A 12,265-nucleotide genomic window follows, 5' to 3' on the forward strand; every position below is an offset into this window, starting at 1 on the left:
CTGGAGATACAGAATTTGATTTTCTCAAGTGTCTGGGGGCTTCTCATGTTACCCCAGAGGCATGGGAAAGAGTCATAATACATAACTGGGCTCCATGTATTTGCTTTTTAGGAAAACACACACAAGGACCATGTAGTTGGTCCCTGAAGCAATTGTATAGTGGTTGTTCATGATTTGTTTCTGGCATTCAGGACACAGGAGAACTTTGTGATTAGACAAGGATGAATTCTTTATCGAGTTGGCCTAATAGCCATTGATTTTTAAATCTGCAAGCCAGAACTGTGAGACATGTAATGCAGTGTTTCTATTTGACGATTGTGATTTTTCCAGTCCTAACCCTGATGCTCTCCTCCCTTTGCTGATGGACCTATGGCTGCAAGATCTGTGACAAGAGCAAGTTTCTTTTAATAAGAGCTTAATGGCAAAGTTCTCTTTTCTGTTTCTGTTTCATCCTTGGAAGGAAATCTTGTAAAGTGTTCCCAGCTTTGTTTGCTCTATTGGGACTTGTGAGCAAAGTGAATTAAACTGTCTGAATGAACTCTCTTGAGGATTGACAGAGATTCTTTAATGAAGTACAAGATTTTGAGCTTGTGCGTATATGAGAGAGCAAGTAGATTTTCTTCATCAAAGGTCCATTTCCATTTCTGGAAGAAAATTGTTCTCCTACTTCAGACTCACATCAGAACAGGTTTTAAGTTACAAAAAAAAATGCAAAATACCAACTACCCCCAAACTACTAATGCAACTTGTTCAAAAAACTGATCAAGCAAAATTTGGAGTGTTTCTTTCTTTTTTCCCTTTTTTTTAAAGTCTGTCTGGGCCTAGGAGTCACCAGGCCAAGGGGAGAGAAATAAGGCCCAACTACTCACAAGGGCTTCGGTTACAAAACTGAAACTGCATGTCCAGTTCTCCCACATGGCCTCTCAGTCAGAAGTCTTCTGGGCCAGCCTCATGAAGAAATCCTGATGATGTAACAGATGTAACACGAGCAGAAGGAGTCAAATGATATTGTAAGAATGGCAAGACAGACGATATTTTGGAAAGAATTCAAAACTTGAAGTTAATATTCAGTATATAATATTCAGTTTCACCCCTGCTTAACTGAGTAAGAGGCACTTTTTCAAGTGGGTGCTCCTCTTTTTAGCAGGGGGAGAGTAACTGGCCCACCTCACCCCAGCAGTGTCTTTTTCTAATGGCTGTCTGCTGGTATTCTTTTGCATCTTTTAAATTGTGAGCCTTTTCGGGACAGGGAACTATTCGATATTTGATTTTCTCTGTAAGCCACTTTGTGAACTTGTGTTGAAAAGTGGTATATTAATACAGTTAATAATATGGGAGAGTCAGTGTCAAGAGCCAGGGATGTTTTTAATCATCCATAGTCCGTCCGTCCCCAAGAATGGAAAGCTTACTTGCATTTTATTCTTTACTGATTATTACCCTTAAATCCTACCCTTCTTTGGAGAACTCAGGGTCGAATAACAGAGTATAATACATGGAATGTGTTTTGGCTTGGGTTGTTTTGCTCCCTCCATTCCCAAATCCAAGCAGGATAAAGCAAAACTCCTGGCAAGGTGCTAGGGTGGCTTTCTCTGCCGTGGTTCAGTTCAGGTTTGCACCCACTCACCCCACACTATTTCAGGGAGGAAAATAGCTTCAATTAACTTCAATGTTCTTGCATCTCAAGAGTGACGAAGAGCTGGTCTGCAAAACCTGGCTTTTCTTCTCTTTGTAGTTTTTTCCCCTTCCCCCTCCTCGCTCCTTTGAAATACGTTGGCATTAGAAAAGACTCTTTCAGTTTTATTTTGAGTCCCTGGTGTATTGGGTTAGCCTGTGTGATGTATCAGAATATTAAGCCTCCCACAAATGTGTTGGCTGCTTCCATTGTTGCCTAGATGGGAGCATGATTTATAAGGAGTTTGCTGTTTGTTACAGTTGTGTTACATTATCTCATGCTGGCGCAATATGGGCAAATGGGACGGAATATTTGCATAAGGCTGTAAACCAAGCTAATGGAATGTGACAGGATGTAAATGTTATCTGCCCAGGTGAAGACTGGATTTACTTTGTGGAGATCCATAAAAGAAGCTCAGAGGAGCCTATTTTACTAGAACTTCAGTGAAAGAATAGCTCAGCTTGCAAATCGGTCTTCTCTCCGCCTTGCCAAAAGCAGAGCTTCTTCATCATCAGAGATGAAAATGAAAACTCAAGTGAGGCATTCAAGAGAAATACTAAAGATGTGTCACTATTACTCTGGAAGCAATTGCCCCTAAACCTTTCTGGTATTGCCAAAGGTTCGTTCTCTCTCTCTCTCTCTCTCTCTCTCTCTCTCTCTCTCTCTGCAGTTTTTATTTATTGCTCTTTGTGCAACTTAAGAGTGTGCTGTGCAATTGCCTATCTTTGGGAATGGAACATCAGTTCCTAGTATGATGGTGAATTATGTATGGTCCTGGTTTTTATTTTTTGCAACGCTTCCTTGTGAAGGTGGGTGACGAATTCCAAGGGAAAAGAACATGTTGCAGCACAAACTGTAGGGATGCCAAAATAAAGCAGTAATGGTTGTATTTTCAAAGAGATTGAGGTTGCATTATACCATACAAACTTACTGGGGTTTGTTTCTGAGTAGACATGCAAAGGATTGCACTGTTAGGAATTGTATCAGACCATGCTGGTCATGAGAAAAGACTTGCCTCTGCTGGTTTCCGGAAGTGCTGAAATGTGTGGGCAGCTTGATGAAAGTGTCGACCCAATGTGCGGTGGCAGTGAAGAAGGCCAATTCTATGCTTGGGATCATTAGAAAAGGTATTGAGAATAAGACGGCTAATATTGTGATGCCGTTGTACAAATCAATGGTAAGGCCACACATGGAGTATTGTGTCCAGTTCTGGTCACTGCATCTCAAAAAGGATATTGTATTGGCAACCTTCAGTCTCGAAAGACTATGGTATCGCGCTCTGAAAGGTGGTTCTGGCACAGCGTCTAGTGTGGCTGAAAAGGCCAATCCGGGAGTGACAATCCCTTCCACACCGGGAGCAAGTGCAGTCTGTCCCTGGTCTGTCTCCCTGGCTATGGGCCTTCCTTCTTTGCCTCTTAGCCTCAGACTGTTGGCAAAGTGTCTCTTCAAACTGGGAAAGGCCATGCTGCACAGCCTGCCTCCAAGCGGGCCGCTCAGAGGCCAGGGTTTCCCACTTGTTGAGGTCCATCCCTAAGGCCTTCAGATCCCTCTTGCAGATGTCCTTGTATTGCAGCTGTGGTCTGCCTGTAGGGCGCTTTCCTTGCACGAGTTCTCCATAGAGGAGATCCTTTGGGATCCGGCCATCATCCATTCTCACGACATGACCAAGCCAACGCAGGCGTCTCTGTTTCAGCAGTGAATACATGCTAGGGATTCCAGCACGTTCCAGGACTGTGTTGTTTGGAACTTTGTCCTGCCAGGTGATGCCGAGGATGCGTCGGAGGCAGCGCATGTGGAAAGCGCTCAGTTTCCTCTCCTGTTGTGAGTGAAGAGTCCATTACTCGCTGCAGTACAGAAGTGTACTCAGGACGCAAGCTCTGTAGACCTGGATCTTGGTATGTTCCGTCAGCTTCTTGTTGGACCAGACTCTCTTTGTGAGTCTGGAAAACGTGGTAGCTGCTTTACCGATGCGCTTGTTTAGCTCGGTATCGAGAGAATGAGTGTCGGAGATCGTTGAGCCAAGGTACACAAAGTCATGGACAACCTCCAGTTCATGCTCAGAGATTGTAATGCAGGGAGGTGAGTCCACATCCTGAACCATGACCTGTGTTTTCTTCAGGCTGATTGTCAGTCCAAAATCTTGGCAGGCCTTGCTAAAACGATCCATGAGCTGCTGGAGATCTTTGGCAGAGTGGGTAGTGACAGCTGCATCGTCGGCAAAGAGGAAGTCACGCAGACATTTCAGCTGGACTTTGGATTTTGCTCTCAGTCTGGAGAGGTTGAAGAGCTTTCCGTCTGATCTGGTCCAGAGATAGATGCCTTCTGTTGCAGTTCCAAAGGCCTGCTTCAGCAGGACAGCGAAGAAAATCCCAAACAAGGTTGGTGCAAGAACACAGCCCTGCTTCACTCCGCTTCGGATGTCAAAAGGGTCTGATGTGGAGCCATCGAAGACAACAGTGCCCTTCATGTCCTTGTGGAAAGATCTGATGATGCTGAGGAGCCTGGGTGGACATCCAATCTTGGGGAGAATCTTGAAGAGGCCGTCTCTGCTGACCAGGTCGAAAGCCTTTGTGAGATCTATGAAGGCTATAAAGAGTGGCTGTCGTTGTTCCCTGCATTTCTCCTGCAGTTGTCTAAGGGAGAATACCATATCAGTGGTGGACCTGTTGGCTCGGAATCCACACTGCGATTCTGGATAGACGCTCTCTGCAAGTACCTGGAGCCTCTTTAGTACAACTCGGGCAAACAGCTTTCCTACAACGCTAAGGAGAGAGATGCCGCGGTAGTTGTTGCAGTCACCCCTGTCACCTTTGTTCTTGTACAGCGTGATGATGTTTGCATCCCTCATGTCTTGAGGTACTCCACCTTCTCTCCAGCAGAGACAGAGGATTTCATGCAGCTCAGTGACGATGATCTCTTTGCAGCATTTTAGGACTTCAGCAGGGATGCTGTCTTTTCCAGGTGCCTTGCCAAAGGCAAGGGAGTCCAGGGCCACGTGAAGTTCTTCTAGGGTTGGTTCACTGTCAAGCTCTTCCAGCACAGGCAGGCACTCAATGTTGTTCAGTGCTTCTTCGGTGACTACATTTTCTCTGGAATATAGCTCAGAGTAGTGCTGCACCCAGCGTTCCATCTGCTGCGCCCGATCCTGGATGACCTCGCCTGTGGCAGACTTCAGAGGGGCAATTTTCTTCTGTGTTGGACCTAGGGCCTGCTTGATACCATCATACATCCCCTTGATGTTGCCCGTGTCAGCTGCTATCTGTATCTTGGAACAGAGCTGGAGCCAGTAGTCGTTAGCACATCTCCTGGCAGTCTGTTGGACTTTGCTGCGAGCAGTTCGGAGGACCTGCAGGTTGCGCTCACTGGGACAGGCCTTGTATGCTGCTTGAGCTCTCCTCTTTTCCTCAATGACTGGTGTCAACTCCTCAGAGTGGGCTTCAAACCAGTCTGCCGCCTTGTTGGTCTTCTTGCCGAATATGGACAAGGCGGTGTTGTAAACGGTATTCTTGAAATGTTCCCATCTGTTGGATGCGTTTGCGTCGGCCGGGCCTGGAAGAGATTCCTCAAGCGCTTGTGCAAATTCCTCCACTTTTCTCTGATCCCGGGTCTTGCTGGTATCAATGCGAGGTCTTCCTTCCTTTTTCGTGTGATACAGTCGCTTTGTTTGCAGTTTCACTCTGCTGCACACCAGGGAGTGGTCAGTGTCACAGGCAGCACCATGATAACTGCGTGTGATCTTGATGCTGGGAAGGCTGGAGCGTCTGGTGAAGATCAGGTCGAGCTGGTGCCAGTGCTTTGATCTTGGATGTCTCCAAGAGACTCTATGTTGGGGCTTTGTGTTGAAGAACGTGTTGCTGACACAGAGACCGTGATGACAGCAAAACTCTAGCAGGCATTGGCCATTTTCGTTCATCCTCCCAGTGCCAAACTGACCTAAGCAAGTGGGCCATGAACTGTTATCAGCACCAACTCTAGCATTGAAATCGCCGAGGATGAACAATGGCTCTTTTACAGGGATTTTCTTGACAGTGGTGGCCAGGTCATCATAGAATTTGTCTTTGGCTTCTGCTGGAGACGACAGAGTCGGTGCATAAGCACTGATGAGAGTGATAGGTCCTGCTGTTGACTGGAGCTGCAGGGACAAAATTCTTTCACTTCCCACAGTAGGTGGGATGATGGATTTCAGCAGGGTATTTCTGACCGCAAAGCCAACGCCATGTTCCCTGGTTTCGTTTGGTGGTTTTCCCTGCCAGAAAAATGAGAAATTTCTCTCCTTGACAGATCCGGAATCTGGCAGCCTAGTCTCTTGAAGGGCGACGATGTCCATCTGCAGTCTGCTCAGCTCCATGTCGATGACAGCTGTTTTGCGTGCGTCGTCTATTTCTTGCAGGTCATCAGAGAAGCCAGGTGTCATTGTCCTAACGTTCCAGGTGCCCAGCTTTAGGGCAGTAGTTTTCTGTTTTCTGTTGCATGGTGCAGAGTTGTCAATCCGCTTGTCGGTTTTCACCCTAAACCCCACGCACCCCATGAGGTTAACGGACCGTGGCGAGGCAACACCTTACTGGCTGGGGACTGCCCAGCTTAAGGCGGGCGGTAGCTGCCCAATGAGATGCAATGATCTCTCCCACCGTCGGAAGCAGCCCCTGGCGTCATGCTCTACGCCAATCGAGCAAAGACTTATAACCGGTAAACTGCTGCTTCCCGTGTTGTGCCGACGCCGTATGGCGAAGTTGGAGTGTCCTCTCCAGTGCGCGAAGCCTGGGTAAAGAAGGTATGGAGGATAGGCTGTTACCCATGCAGCAAATCCCCCCTCTCCACGTCGCTGGAATGGTCCAATGGAAAGGCAGAAGCCAATACGGTTGGTTCCAGCGGCGTCGCAGGAGTTGCCAGAACGTGACTGTGTTCAGCCATGAACTGCCTAAGGGACTCCGGCTCCTGATTTTGCCTCGAGGTTGACTCCTGAAGCCTTTTCCAGAACTGGATGTAGCCACAAGGCAGTGGAGGTTTGAGGTCAGAGTTTCCTTCTCTTAGATGAGCTGCCTTCCTAGGCTGACGAGTCCCATCTACCCGGTGGCTGTTTAGTTGCCTCTTACAACAAGTACAGCCAAACTGAGGGCCTATTCTTAGCCCCAGCCCCCAGGGGCTCAAAAAGGATATAGTGGAAATGGAAAAGGTGCAAAAGAGAACAACCAAAATGACTACTGGGCTGGGGCACCTCCCTTACGAGGGAAGACTACAGCGTTTGGGGCTTTTCAGTCTAGAAAAGAGGCGCCTGAGGAGGGACATGATTGAGACATACAAAATTATGCAAGGGGTGGATAGAGTGGATAGAGAGACGCTCTTTTCCCTTTCACCAAAACCAGGGGACACCCACTAGAGTATTGGGAGAGTTAGGATAGACAAAAGAAAATATTTTTTTACCCAGCATGTAATTAGTCTGTGGAACAACTTACCACAGGAAGTAGTGATGGCATCTTGCCTAGATGCCTTAAAGAGGGGATTGGACAAATTTCTGGAGGAAAAGTTCATCATGGGTTACAAGTCATGGTAGGTATGTGCAAGCTCCTGTTTTTAGGCTGCCTCTGATTGTCTGATGCAGGGGAGGGCACCAGTGGCATCACTAGGCTTTGTGTCACGCAGTGCGGGATGCCAGCACGTCACCCCCCATGCAGTGGGCGGGGCAATACCCCAGGTGATGGGCGTGGTGATGTACCATCACTCCACCCCCACTGGTTTTTTGGCTGTACCTTTTGACAGAACAAAGATAGAACACATTCTGCATAAAATTACGCATTGATTGATATATAACATGATGGTATTATTCTTCCCAATTATGATTTTAGTTATTTTGGTCACTAGTGGTGTCACCCCCCCCCCCAACATGGCTGTCAAATTACTAGACCTTAATGCAGCAGTTCTCAAACTTTTAGCACTGGGACCCACTTTTCAGAATGACAATCTGTCCAAGACCCACCAGAAGTGATGTCATGGTGGAAGTGACATCATCAGGCAAATTAAAATAAATCAGTATAAATAATTAAAGCAAAACAAATAATTAAATAAGCAGAAGCCAGCCCTATTCCACCAAGTGAATTTCCTCTGCAGCCTGCCTGCAATAACACCCTCCCTCCAAAATCAGTAAGGTTTTCAGCCCTACCCAGTGCCCAGTTCAATTTAAGAACTTCTGTTTAAACCAGATTCAGGATCCACCTGGCTTTGCAAGTCTCAAAAAGGTTCATCTTATCAGCTGAAGCCTGTTTTGATCATTTTTAGTGGGGGGGGGGGAGGCTGCCTTCTGGAGCACTTGTTGAGCTCCAGTTCCATCAGATCAGGACCATTCTGGTAGCCTTCAACTCTCCTTCACCTGATCTTTCACACCAGTCAAGGCACGTTTGCTTACTCATGAGTAAGCACGACTGTGAGGCTTAGTTTCGCTTTCCATAGGGCTCAATACATTCATCTGCTTGGAGGCAGAGACTTCCTTCTCAGGTATTTTTGGGGGCTGCATTCATTGGCTCAGGACCATTCTGGTGTCGTTGCATTCCTCTTTAGTCAGTGTGCAATTAGTGTGCAACTCCTTGCCATAGGATATGGTGACGGCATCTGGCCTAGATGCTTTAAAAAGGGAATTGGACAGATTTCTGGAGAGAAAGTCCATTACAGGTTATAAGCCATGATGGATATGTGCAACCTCCTGGTTTTAGAAGTGGGTTGCCTCAGAATGCGAGGTGCAAGGGAGTGGCTCCAGGATGCAGGTCACTTGTTTTGTGTGCTCCCTGAGGCATCTGGTGGAAGCTGGACTAGATGGGCCTTTGGCCTCATCCAGTGGTGCTCTTCTTATGTTGGTATTTGACTATTTGATCAATTTGATCGATGGCAATAGTATTATTTGATAAATGACATGCCGTGTCATAAGTACTCTTATTTCCTTTCTGAAAGAGCGGAAACAATATTTTGCCAACTGTGACATTCGGTACATTTAAAAAATCTAACTTTGGGGTTTGTTGGCAAAAATGATCCTTTACCAGCCCCCTTGATTATTTTCACTCCCTGGCTTGTTATTTTTTTGTTGATTGATTTGATACACTGTTGTTTTCATCATGATGTTGGTGCATTTTTTAAATTGTACATGTTGCTGCACATTTCATTGTTCTTGTAAGCACTGTTAGCCACCTCGAGCCTTCTCTACAGACAAGTGGGATATAATTTAAAAAACAACAACACACAAATGCATAAATATTTTCGAACAAAACTGCTGTCACACTCCAGCTTTCACATTCTGTCAAATGTTGGCTCTGGCTGCAAAATCTATTTATGCAGAGAATATCTGCAGAGACTATTCACCACCAACTTTCACAGAGGAGACGGGTAGGGGGGTTTGTTTCAGCTTTAATTTTTGACATACAAAAGTATCTGGTATTTGACAGCTTGAGAATGAGATTGAGGACACCTGTCAAAATGCAGATCACCGTATTTCAAAAACTTGAGGTAAGATCCTCTGAAGGATCATATTTAAAATCCAAAAGTTAGAAACTGAGGGATTTTCTTTTGGATGGAAAATGTGTTTATGGCTTTGAACTAAACACAACCACTTGTAAATTCACCCGATAACACTACCTACTTCAAACCTGCCAATACATAGACATTCCCCTCTTTGGAATTTTTCCACAGTTCTGGCTGTGGGCTGGAGTTTCCTTGACTTCCGAGGAAGAAGCAAGCCTAGTCCAAGGTTGTCACAAAGCAGCTTTATTTGTCTAAAATCTAAGAGCATCAACTTACAGGAGCATCTCCAGGCATGAGATTTACAGCATTTCCATGTCACTCGACAGGCGATGCAACCTGCCATCGTCCAGCAAAGTCCGAGAGCAAAGCAGTGACTGAACACAGGGACTTATAGACTTATCCAACTTTCCAGTGCCAATGCAACCTCAAGGCAAGGCAACAAATTTTCCCTTACCTTGATGAAGTTTCCATGTCTGACCTCCCCATAGGGTGCTATGTATGCCCTGCTGGTATGGCTGCATCAGCACTGGAAAGCTGAATAGGATTGGGCCCTTTTTTACTGCTAAAGCGGCCCAACAAGGCATGTTCCCATCACTTGGGAGAAGGGCTAACTAAGCTAAGTGCAGTTAAGTTGATATACATGCAGATCAATATAGTCTTGAGCTTTTGGGGTAAACACACAGGAATGCATCTTATCATTCCATTCCTATAATATCAGACAGGTGCAGCTGCTGAGTTCATTTGTTTTGGGCCCAAATTTTCAGCTACTCATGGAATAGTCCAACGGGAAAGCATAAGAACATAAGAACAGCCCCGTTGGATCAGGCCATAGGCCCATCTAGTCCAGCTTCCTGTATCTCACAGCGGCCCACCAAATGCCCCAGGGAGCACACCAGATAGCAAGAGACCTCATCCTGGTGCCCTCCCTTGTATCTGGCATTCTGACATAGCCCATTTCTAAAATCAGGAGGTTGCGCATACACATCATGGCTTGTACCCCGTAATGGATTTTTCCTCCAGAAACTTATCCAATCCCCTTTTAAAGGCGTCTAGGCTAGACGCCAGCACCACACCCTGTGGCAAGGAGTTCCACAGACCGACCACACGCTGAGTAAAGAAATATTTCCTTTTGTCTGTCCTAACCTGCCCAATGCTCAATTTTAGCGGATGTCCCCTGGTTCTGGTGTTATGTGAGAGTGTAAAGAGCATCTCCCTATCCACTCTGTCCATCCCCTGCATAATTTTGTATGTCTCAATCATGTCCCCCCTCGGGGGGGGGGACATTTCCCAGGCGATGGGGGACACATAGAAGATGGCTGCATCTTATATATAGGTACAGTATTACCAAATTTTGGTAATGAGTGATTAATTGAATATCAGTATAGATAGAACTTTTGAAATAAGCAGTGATTTTGTCTGTAAAAGCGTTGGTGTTTTAATTCGGTTCAGGGGGAGGTGGTTTATTGCCTATGTTGTGTCTATACAGGATAACCATTTAAGACAGTGGTCTTCAACCCTTTTCATGCCACAACCCCAATAAAAAAAAGAAAGTATGAGATTGGGTATCCACTGTTGATCCTGCTCCCCCCCCGGGACCCGATCCGCCTGCCCCCATCTCGCCCTCCCAGCACTGTTCACTGTAACCAAATATTCTTATTAGAGCAGAAAAGTGACCATGAAGCCTGGCACTAGTGAAAGCTATTTTGACACCATTGCTGAGAACCTGAACAAGACTGGGACCTGAAGGGGTACACCAGATGCCTCCCCTTTTACCTAATGGCACTCTAGTCTAGTGGTCTTCAACCTATTTCATTCCCATAAGTTGCCACAACTGAGGCTACATGACCCCCAGATTGAAGAACACTGATGCATGTGCAGGAGACACACAGGCTGTTTGTGCTCCATTGCTGAAAGAAGAAGCAGAGAGGCAGAAGCACCAGTGGGGTGTGTGTGTCATAATTTGTGGGCTGGGGGGGGGAAGTGTGCCTGTTTTGCGTTGTTTTTTTTTTAATTAAGAGAGATAAGATTGGGGCAGAGGGATGCATGCAAGTTATAAATATTCAATTTGTTGCAATGCTAGCTGCTAGCGAGTGATGAGTAGGGACTCTTGCTGCCTGGGCTGGGACTCTTAACAAATGCATATATCTTCAGTCCAGACTAATGATAAGCAGAGAGCACCAAACCTTTAGCAATGGGAGGTCTTGCATGTTAATCCTGGACCGCTACACAGCCTGTTAGGACTTGTTGGACAGCACGTTCCGAACTGGAGAAAGCAGACACTCGAGTGAGCTTTCTTTCTGATCTCATTTATTTACGTAAATATTTATATCCTGCCATATTCCACAGTTGAGATTGCTGGTTGGCAACCTTCAGTCTCGAAACACCATGGTATAAGCCTACAGCACCTGGTATTCCCAAGCGGTCTCCCATCCAAGTACTAACCAGGCCTGACCCTGCTTAGCTTCCGAGATCAGACAAGATCAGGCATGTGCAGGGTAACAGTTGCTGATTGCTACTGGTAACAAAAATAATTTTGCTAAAATCATGTAAGAAACCCAAAGCTAACTTACTAAAAAGCTGTATTGTTGGCATAAATTCAACCATCATAATGATTATGTTCCATAATCTGATTTTACAAGATGCAACTTGGACAGATTTAGGAAGGGAATCTTAGGTTAGAAGCCATGATGGGTACATGCCACCTCCTGGTTTTAGAAGTAGGCTACCTCAGAATGCCAAGTGCAAGGGAGCAGCACCAGGATTCAAGTATCTTATTGTCTTGTGTGCTTCCTGGGGCAACTGGTGGGCCACTGTGAGATACAGGAAACTGGATTAGATGGGCCTTTGGAACATGGAGGGATGCATTTTACTTTTTGAACAGTCAAACTTCACCCTAGCAGACATGTTTGCAAATCACTCGTTTGGAGGACTGTTGGTGAGAAAGCTCAACATTCCTGCAACATGAGAATGGTCAACAAAGTTCCTCTTTCATGTTGTGTATCTAAGCAGTGGCTGAACTCCATCCTAGATGCATTATGGCTATATTGTGGCTTATGATGTAAGCACCTGCTTAGCATGCTGTATCCTTTT

General features: G+C 45.9%; 1 pseudogene; it reads right to left on the reverse strand.

Moving 5' to 3' along the window:
* Positions 1-11,568: 11,568 nt before the first annotated feature.
* Positions 11,569-11,688, reverse strand: LOC136643360 (5S ribosomal RNA; annotated as a pseudogene).
* Positions 11,689-12,265: the final 577 nt, after the last annotated feature.

This window comes from Tiliqua scincoides, chromosome 2 (genome assembly GCF_035046505.1).
Source record: "Tiliqua scincoides isolate rTilSci1 chromosome 2, rTilSci1.hap2, whole genome shotgun sequence".
NCBI classification, from domain to species: domain Eukaryota; kingdom Metazoa; phylum Chordata; class Lepidosauria; order Squamata; family Scincidae; genus Tiliqua; species Tiliqua scincoides.